The sequence below is a fragment of the Mandrillus leucophaeus genome, unplaced genomic scaffold (genome assembly GCF_000951045.1).
Source record: "Mandrillus leucophaeus isolate KB7577 unplaced genomic scaffold, Mleu.le_1.0 Scaffold536, whole genome shotgun sequence".
Classification (NCBI taxonomy): Eukaryota; Metazoa; Chordata; class Mammalia; order Primates; family Cercopithecidae; genus Mandrillus; species Mandrillus leucophaeus.
In genome coordinates, this window is record NW_012105764.1 from 77,971 (window position 1) to 86,928 (window position 8,958).

Sequence of the window (8,958 nt, forward strand, 5' to 3'; positions counted from 1 at the left end):
TGTAGAATGACTATTATTAAAAAAGAAAGATGAGAAGTATTGGCAAGGATGTGAAGAAATTGTAACTCTTGTGCACTTCTCATGGGAGTATAAAATTATGCTGCCACATGAAAAACAATACGGAGGTTCCTCAAAAAATTAAAAATGGAGTTACCATATGATCCAGCAATCCCACTTCTGAATATATAGCCAAAAAAAAAAAAAAGAAATCAGGATCTCAAAAAGATACCTGCTTTCTCATGTTTATTATAGCACTATTCACAATCACCGAGGTATAAAGACAACCTGGTTCCATCAACAGATAAGTGGATAAATAATATATGGCATATATATACAATGGAATATTATTCAGACTTCAAAAAGAAAGAAGGAAATTCTGCTACATGCATCAGCATGAATAGATCTGGAAGATATTATGCTAGCTAAAATAAGCCAGGCACAGAAGAACAAATACCACATGATTCCACTTACATGAGATGTCTAATATAGACAAACTGATAGAAACAGAAAGTAGAATGCTGGTTGTCAGGGACTAGGGTGGAAAGAAAGAGACAGTTGCTATTCAATGGGTATAATGTTTCAGTTACGCAAGATGAATAAGTTCTAGAGATCCCCTATACAACATTGTGCCTATAGTTAATAATACTGTGTTTTGCAATTAAAAATTTGTTAAGAGGGTAGATCTCAAGTTAAGTGGTTTCATCAAAGTGAAGAAAATAAAAGTATCGTTAACATCATTAAAAAGTAAGTTAAAGAAGGCCTAATAAAATAGACTTTAAAGTACAATATAAAGATCTAGACAAATGCTGAAAACACATTATATACATATTTAACACCAATTCCTTATTTTATAAAATGTATCAACCAGAAAATTATAGCAATTATCACACATCACACTACACGAACATATATTTGCTGCAATCCCTTTATTTATTTGTTTTCTTTTCTTTTTTTTTTTTTTTTATGTTTTTTCAGACGGAGTCTCACTCTGTTGCCCAGGCTGGAGTGCAGTAGTGCAATCTCAGCTCACTGCAACCTCTGCCTCCCAGGTTCAAGTGATTTTCCTGCCTCAGCCTCCCGAGTAGCTAGGACTACGGGCGTACGCCACCACGCCCAGCTAATTTTTGTATTTTTAGTAGAAACAAGGTTTCACCATGTTCGCCAGGATGGTCTCGATCTCTTGACCTCATGATCCACCCACCTCGGCCTCCCAAAGTGCTGGGATTACAGGTGTGAGCCATCGTGACTGGCCTCTCTTTAAAGGCATCAAAAAGATGAGGACATCCACTACAGGGAACATCTTTTGTTTGTTTGCTTAGCACTATTCCTTTCATCTAGAAAATAACTCTTTTCTGTGGGGAATTTCTCCCCACAGCAAGACAAGTATATGGTAGGAGTAAAGGGTGCCACCAATCTCTAGGTCATTGTTTAAGGCTAAAACTCTTAGGTAAGCCAAGAAAATCATTATCCTTTTCTGGATTGTTTTCAAACTGAAGCTGAAGAAACATTCAATCCCAAGTGGTAGCCAAAAGTTTTGAGATATGACACATGAAGAGCTCTGTATCTATGGTCCCCGTCAGTAGAGGGGAAGTCAGTAGCTGTAGAAACGGAGGCCAAAATGAGGGAAAATTAAAAATTGAGCTATTCGGACAAGTGCTGGCTGAATTTCAGTTACTAATTTTGATTGTTCTTCAGGCCAATCTACGATGACTTTTCTTCCTGCAACTGTGTGAATCTCATATTAGCTTCCACTGTTTAACTAAGTTTAATATATGCTATTTGCAACCAAGTCTTGACTGAAATGCCATCACTACTTCTCAGCATTGTTCCCGAGATCCAAGAGGTGCAATAAGAGGAAATAATGAACACTGCAAATAAAGATAATATAATTATGTATAGATGGCATTTATAATTCTCTAGAACATAAAGAGATTCAATTTAGAAATATTGCAAAAAATATAAGCAGATAGTAATGTTGCTAAAGGTGGAAATATATAAACCAAAAATAACTTTTCCATTCATTGGCAACAAGAAATTAGAAAATATAGTAGAAAAAATATCTAAATGCAGCAAAATCTCATGTTCCTGGATGAGAAGACACACACCAAGACATTCATTCTCATCAAATAAATCTTGCAAAGAATACACCTAAACCATTAGTATTTTTTGCCTTTGGCCAAGAAAGCTGAAGAGAAAAGGAAAGAAAAATAAGAAGCAAGATTTTTCATCCTTTAACCAGTATGTTTTGTATTATTTTGAATTAATTATAATCAGGTGTACATTCATAACTTTTTTTGTTTAACAAAACAATGGTATAAAAATATTTTTAGCTCTAATATTGCAAATAATGTAATTTTTACAATATTAAGGGTAAAAGGTATATGGACGATCTGCCATAAGTTCTTAAAGAATATTAATCTATTTAAATAATTTGCAAATGTGCCTCTCTGCTTACAACACTAGAAGCCAACCATATCTTAAGTTCCTCAAAAGCAAGAAAGTTTTCCATCCTTGTAAACCCAGTGTTTACCACAATGTTGATATTTGGTGGTGCTTAATAAGTACTATTACATTTGTTAAGTGAATGAGTGATGAAGGAGGATTCTGTTGTCACAATTATGTGCTTATAGCATAAGGCCATCTGCTTTCATAATACAAAAAAAAAAAAAAGAAATCACACAACATTCTTGAAAAACTGTTTTCTAAATGAAAACGTAGTGTTTTTTTTTTTTTTTGTTTTGTTTTTTAAATGGAATCTCACTCTATCACCCAGGCTGAAGTGCAGTGGCGTGATCTCATAACACTGCAACCTCTGCCTCCCGGTTCAAGCAATTCTCTTGCCTCCTGAGTAGCTGGGATTTCGGGCACTCTCCACCATGCCCAGCTTATTTTTGTATTTTTAGTAAAGACAGGGTATCACCATGTTGCCCAGGCTGGTCTTGAACTCCTGACCTCAAATGATCCACCCGCCTCAGCCTCTCAAAATGGAAAACTTGAAGTTTTTAAAGACTTCCTTTTATCACTTCTCAGATGACTTTTACACACTGATAATGACTGGGAGAAAGACTATTTGGGCACATGGTAACAATTGTTTTGAGAGGTAAGGTGGTAGGCTAAATGTGGGAGATACAGTCAGTGTACCAAGAATAGTGAGAATACAACCTACTCAACAAATTCCAAAAATATATATGTATTTTTAAAAATCTGGTAGATAAATTCATCATTAAAGGAAAATTTTCTTCCCACAGTAAGCAGAATCCCCCTCAACATTCCTAAGAAAAGAATCCAGGCCTAGGGAAGGCATGCTAATCCAGGCCAATTCTAGATGCACTGCATGTCATGGCAGTAAATGCAGTACAGTTTCTTTCTGCTGAATTAAAAATAATCTTAGATCTTCAGCAATATGCATATTTATAACTTTGTTGAAAGTGTTAAGAGCAGTCTATTCATTCCATTTATCTAAATCTGAGCCTCAACTTCCTTAAAAATTGGCAGCAATTATTTCCAGGAAATATATTTCTTAAATAATAATTAAAAATTACTGTTATAACTATTTCTTCTCCTGATACATTCATTTTATTAAAAGGATGCAATTGTGAAAGAGGACAAAAAAGCCTAATCCCAAGATTTTCTGAGAGCAGGGAGCCGAATCTCTTTGAGATGAATGAGCTGTCCCTAAAATCAACATTGTAAATGACATCTTTCCTTTTCTTCCACTTTCTAGCAGAAGGATTCTAACTCTGAAATGCTAGGTTGTGTCCTGGTGATTCTGTTGCTGGTGATTATTGCAGATATCAAAAATCTATTTGAATCTATTCAAAACAATGCTTTGAATTTGTGGAAAATAGAAAGAGACTGCCTACCAAGACCCTATTATTTGCATGATTAAAGGAACATTTTTATAAATACTGATATATATATTTGTGTGTATATATATACATATATATGGCTTTATTATGAACTGTTTTCCATTTTGCAGTGTTTGTCATCTTAATTATGAGTTAGATAAATAATAAAATGATAATAAATACTAATATTTCTTAAGCACTTACTACCATACACTATTTTAGGTATGTAACAGGTGATATTTGTCACTATTACCATATACAATAGTTGCAATATCACCTCTATTTTACTGATGAGCAATCTGATTCATTAGCATGGCCAAATTTCATTGGTCAGGAGCTGGCAGAACTGCAGTGGACATTCAAACATGACAAACCCTGGAGAATCTCTTCAAAACCTTCTTTTCTCTTTTTTCCACTACCCTCATAGACCCACCATTATTCATTCATTCGTTTGTTCATTTATTTTGGTTGTCATCCTTTTTTGGAATCTATTTTTCCCTACTGTTACTTAAGAGAACCTTGGGCACAGGAAGCCAAATAATACAGGATTTACAATACCATTTCATGGAGTGTTGCATTACATTTTACTTTTTGACACTTAAGTTTTCAAGCCTTCTACTGGTGAATGCCACAGAGAAACCATCTCTAAATCTCTTCTCCCACTGCCATCATGTCTAAGTCAGAGTCTCCCAAAGAGCCTAAACAGCTGAGGAAGCCCTTCATCTGTTTGAAGGTTGGGCTTTAAAACAACCAATGATTCTGAGAAGCCATTCTGAGCAATGTGGAATGCTTACTGGACTGCGCAGCAGTAAGAGATCCAAAGGCTTGGGAGGCTTTGGGTTTGTCACATATGCCACTGTGGAGGAGGTGGATGCAGCCTTGAATGCAAGGCCACACAGGTGGATGAGAGAGTTGTGGAACCAAAGAGGGTTGTCTCAAGAGAAGATTCTCAAACACCAAGGGCCTGCTTAACTGTAAAAAAATAAAAAATTAAAAATTAAAAAAAAAAAGATCTTTATTGGTGGCATTAAAGAAGTCACTGAAAAATAATACCTAAATAATTATTTTGAACAGTATGTAAGCATTAAAGTGATTGAAATCATGACTGACAGAGGCAATGGCAAGAAGAGGGACTCTGGTTCTGTAACCTTTGATGACCATGCCTCCATGGATAAGACTGTCATTTGGAAATACCATCCTGTGAATGGCCACAACTGTGAAGTAAAAAAGTTCTGTCTGAACAAGAGATAGCTGGTGCTTTATCCAGTCAAAGAGGTCAAAGTAGTTCTGGAAGCTTTGGTTGAAGCTGTGGAGGTGATTTCGATGGGGATGACAACTTGAGTCATGGAGGAAACCACAGCGGTCAAGGAGGTTTTGGTAGCAATCATGGTGGTGGTGGATATAGTGACAGTGGGCATGGCTATAATGGAATTGATAATGACGGGATCAGTTTGAGAGGTGGTTGAAACTACAAGGATTTTGGCAATTACAATAAGCAATCCTTAAATTTTGAAGCCACGAGGGGAGAAAACTTTGGGGGCAGAAGCTCTAGACCCTTTAATGGTGGAAGTCAAAACTTTGCCCAACCACAAAACCATAGTGGCTACAATGATTGTTCCAATAGCAGCAGTAGTTAATCACAGTGGCAGAAGGTTTTAATTTCTGTCAGGAAACAAAGTTTAGCTGGAGAAAAGAGCCAGAGAAGTGACAGGAAAGCTAAGTTTACAACAGATTTGTGAACTCAGCCAAGCCCTGTGGTGGCAGGGCATAGCTGCCATAAAGACATGCCTTAGACAATACTCATGTGTATGGGCAAAAGACTCAAGGACTATATTTGTAACTAATTGTATACCAGGTTATTTTAGTTTCTGCTTTGTGGAAAACATAAGGCATTCCAACAAAATTTTTAATGTAGATTTTTTTTGCACCCATGCTGCTGATTGCTAAATGTAATAGGCTAACCGTGACACTGAAAAAAAAAAAAGAATGTCTTTTTTTTAAAAAAAAAAAGCTTTCAAAAGCAAATTTTCCTCAGTGCCATTGTCTTAGTTTGTTTTACTATAAAGGAACACCTGAGGGTGGGTAGTCTATAAAGGAAAATAATTTATTTGGCTCATGATCCTGATGTCTGCAAAAGTTCAAGATTGGGTATCTGTGGGGAAAAGAAAGAGAGATCAGCCTGTTACTGTGTCTATATAGAAAGAAGTAGACATAAGAGATTCCATTTTGTTCTGTATTTGAGATGCTGTTAATCTGTGACCCTGCCCCCAACCTTGTCCTTGCAAGAGACATGTGCTGCGGTGACTCAAGGTTTAATGGATTTTGGGCTGTGCAGGATGTGTCTTTGTTAAACAAGTGCCTGAAAGCAGCTTGCTGGTTAAAAGTCATCACCATTCTCTTAATTTCAACTACCCAGGGACACGTACACGGCCAAAGGTCGCAGGGACCTCTGCCTAGGAAAGCTAGGTATTGTCCAAGGTTTATTCCCATGTGATAGGATGAAACAATGCTGCTAAAAGATTTATGGAAATGTTTGCATATGCATCTCAAGGCACAGCATTTTCCTTTAAACTTATTCACGTCACAGAGGTTTTTGTTCATATGTCTTACTGCTGATTTCCTCCCTAAAACGATCCTATTGTCCTGCCACTCCCTTATCTTTAAGATGGTAAAGATAATTATCAATAAATACTAAGGGAACTCAGAGACCGGTGCTGGCGTGGGTCCTCTGTAAGCTGAGTGCCCGTCCCCTGGGCCCACTCTTTCTTTCCCTATACTTTGTCTCTGTGTCTCATTTCTTTTCTCAAGTCTCTCGTTCCACCTAACGAGAAACACCCACAGGTGTGGAGGGGCAGGCCACCCCTTCAGGTATCTGCACCTGGCAAGGGCCAAAGGCTGCTTCCCCTCATGGCAGAAGGTGAAGGGGAGATGGCGTGTGCAGAGATCACTTGGTGAGAGAGAAGCAAGGGCAAGAGGGAAGGTGCCTGACTCCTTTTATCAACCAGCTCTTCTGCAAACTAATAGAGTGAGAGCGAGATCTCACTCATGTGACTTCCCCCAGGAAGGGGATTAATCTGTTCATGAGGGAGCTGCCTTCATGACCCAAATACCTCCCATTAGTTCCCATTTGTAGTATTAGAGATCAAATTTCAACATGAGGTTTCAGGGGACAAATATCCAAACTATAGCAGTCATAATTTGGAGAGACCCCCAAATAATATAGATGACCCTTCTAAGACCTAATGGCTTTAGAGTTTGCTGGTTGCCTCAACTGAAAAGACTTGATTTTCACTTGACTTTTACAACTGCTCCCATGGTCAGCCTGCAACTACTGTTTCACTTCAGCCAACGAAATCCCAATATCCTTTTATTTTTTTTCAGAAAAAGACAATTTTTGGTCGTTAAAATTTTGCTATCTGTCTTTGCTTGCCAAAAAAATTCTGGTACCACCTTCTTCCCCATCTTCAATGGTTCATAACCCTCCACATCTTTACTTTTGTTCTTTCAATGTATCCTGGCAAAATAACTGCTCTGGATGCCCAGCACATCTAAATATATATACACACTCACACAACCATATAGATTATTAGATCATCCCAACAAAACTTTATATTATACATTTTCATATGTTCTTTCAAAATGACTTAGTCATCCAATTATATATTCTGAATAAGCTCCCACTCCTAGTTCCTTGAATGGCCATTTCAAAATTTTGTCCTCACCCTCATGTTCTCTGTCTCAACATGCTCTCACCTCACAAAAGATTATTTCTCTTCTGATATCACAGAAAAAGTTTGAGTCCCTTATGAACCCATTCCTGAACTCTTGCTTCCTCACCAACAGCTGGACCTATACATATCTTGTTTACCCTGGAGCAGAGGAAGCAGTAATCGGATTATTCATACCCTGCACCCTGAAATGTATCTTCTCCAGAATGGCGATCCACAGATGATCCCATCATTTCTGTGCATTATTCTCACTTTCTCATGGTTCTTCCACTTTAGGATGCACATAGTCTCTATTCACTACCATTACATTAAAAGTCCCTTCCATGGCTTTTCATGATTTTTTAGCCATTGCCTCAGAGCAATTGTTCTCCTTCTACAACCAGGATCTTAAAAAGCAGCTTTCTTTCATTGTCTCTAAAATCCACTAAAATTCTGCAACTGGCCCACCTCTTAACAGACTTCAAGTGAGTAAATCTGATGCCTCCTTCCCCTTAGCCATACCCAGTGTCCCTGAAATAGATTAAATTCCTTACCCTGAACTTACATAATGTTCCCTGCTTGTCTGTATCATGACATTTGTTATGTCTTTTTATTATCTTTTTATTTATTTATCTCACTCACTTTACTCCTTGCACCCAAAACACCATCAATTTCCGCTGATATTTGCTTCTAAATATTACTGCTGTGCATTGTCTCATTTTCATCTTAGCCCAATTCAGGTCTCTGGAATTACTTGCAGAAGGTTAAGATTGGGCATCTGCACCTGGCAAGGGCCACAGGCTGCGTCCACTCATGGCAGAAGGTGAGAGTACTGTCCTCACTACCTGAGGATAAAATCATTTGTATACAAAGCACACAGTTTACCTATGTAACAAACCTGCATATGTTCCCATGAACGTAAAACAAAAGTTGAAAGGGAAAAAAACAGTAGAGACTAGAATAGTGATTATCAGGGGCACAGGTTGTAAGGGGGGGACTCAGAGGGTAGGTCAGGGAGATACTGGTCAAAGGACACAAAATTTAATTAGGAGGAATAAGAAATCTATTGTACAACATGACTATAGTCAATATGAATGAATTGCATTCTTGAAAATTGTTGAGAGCAGATTGTGTTCTCAGCACTATAAAAAAAAATGAAGTAATGCATGTGTTAATTAGCTCGATTTAGCCACTGCTCAATGTCTATATATTTCAAAACGTCATGTTGTACACCATAAGTATATATCATTTTTGTCAACTAAAAATTCAAATAAAAAAAGATTAAGTTGCAACAGTTCAGTTTACTTCATCAAACATGTTTCATAGTTTCTTCTTATGTTCTAGACACTGCTAGATGAAAGAGATTATTATATAAATAACACAATTCAGAAAAATTTCCACCA

At 37.3% G+C, this 8,958-nt stretch overlaps 1 pseudogene; it reads left to right on the top strand.

Annotated features, from left to right (window-relative positions):
- Window positions 1-4,518: 4,518 nt before the first annotated feature.
- Window positions 4,519-5,619, top strand: LOC105551872 (annotated as a pseudogene).
- Window positions 5,620-8,958: the final 3,339 nt, after the last annotated feature.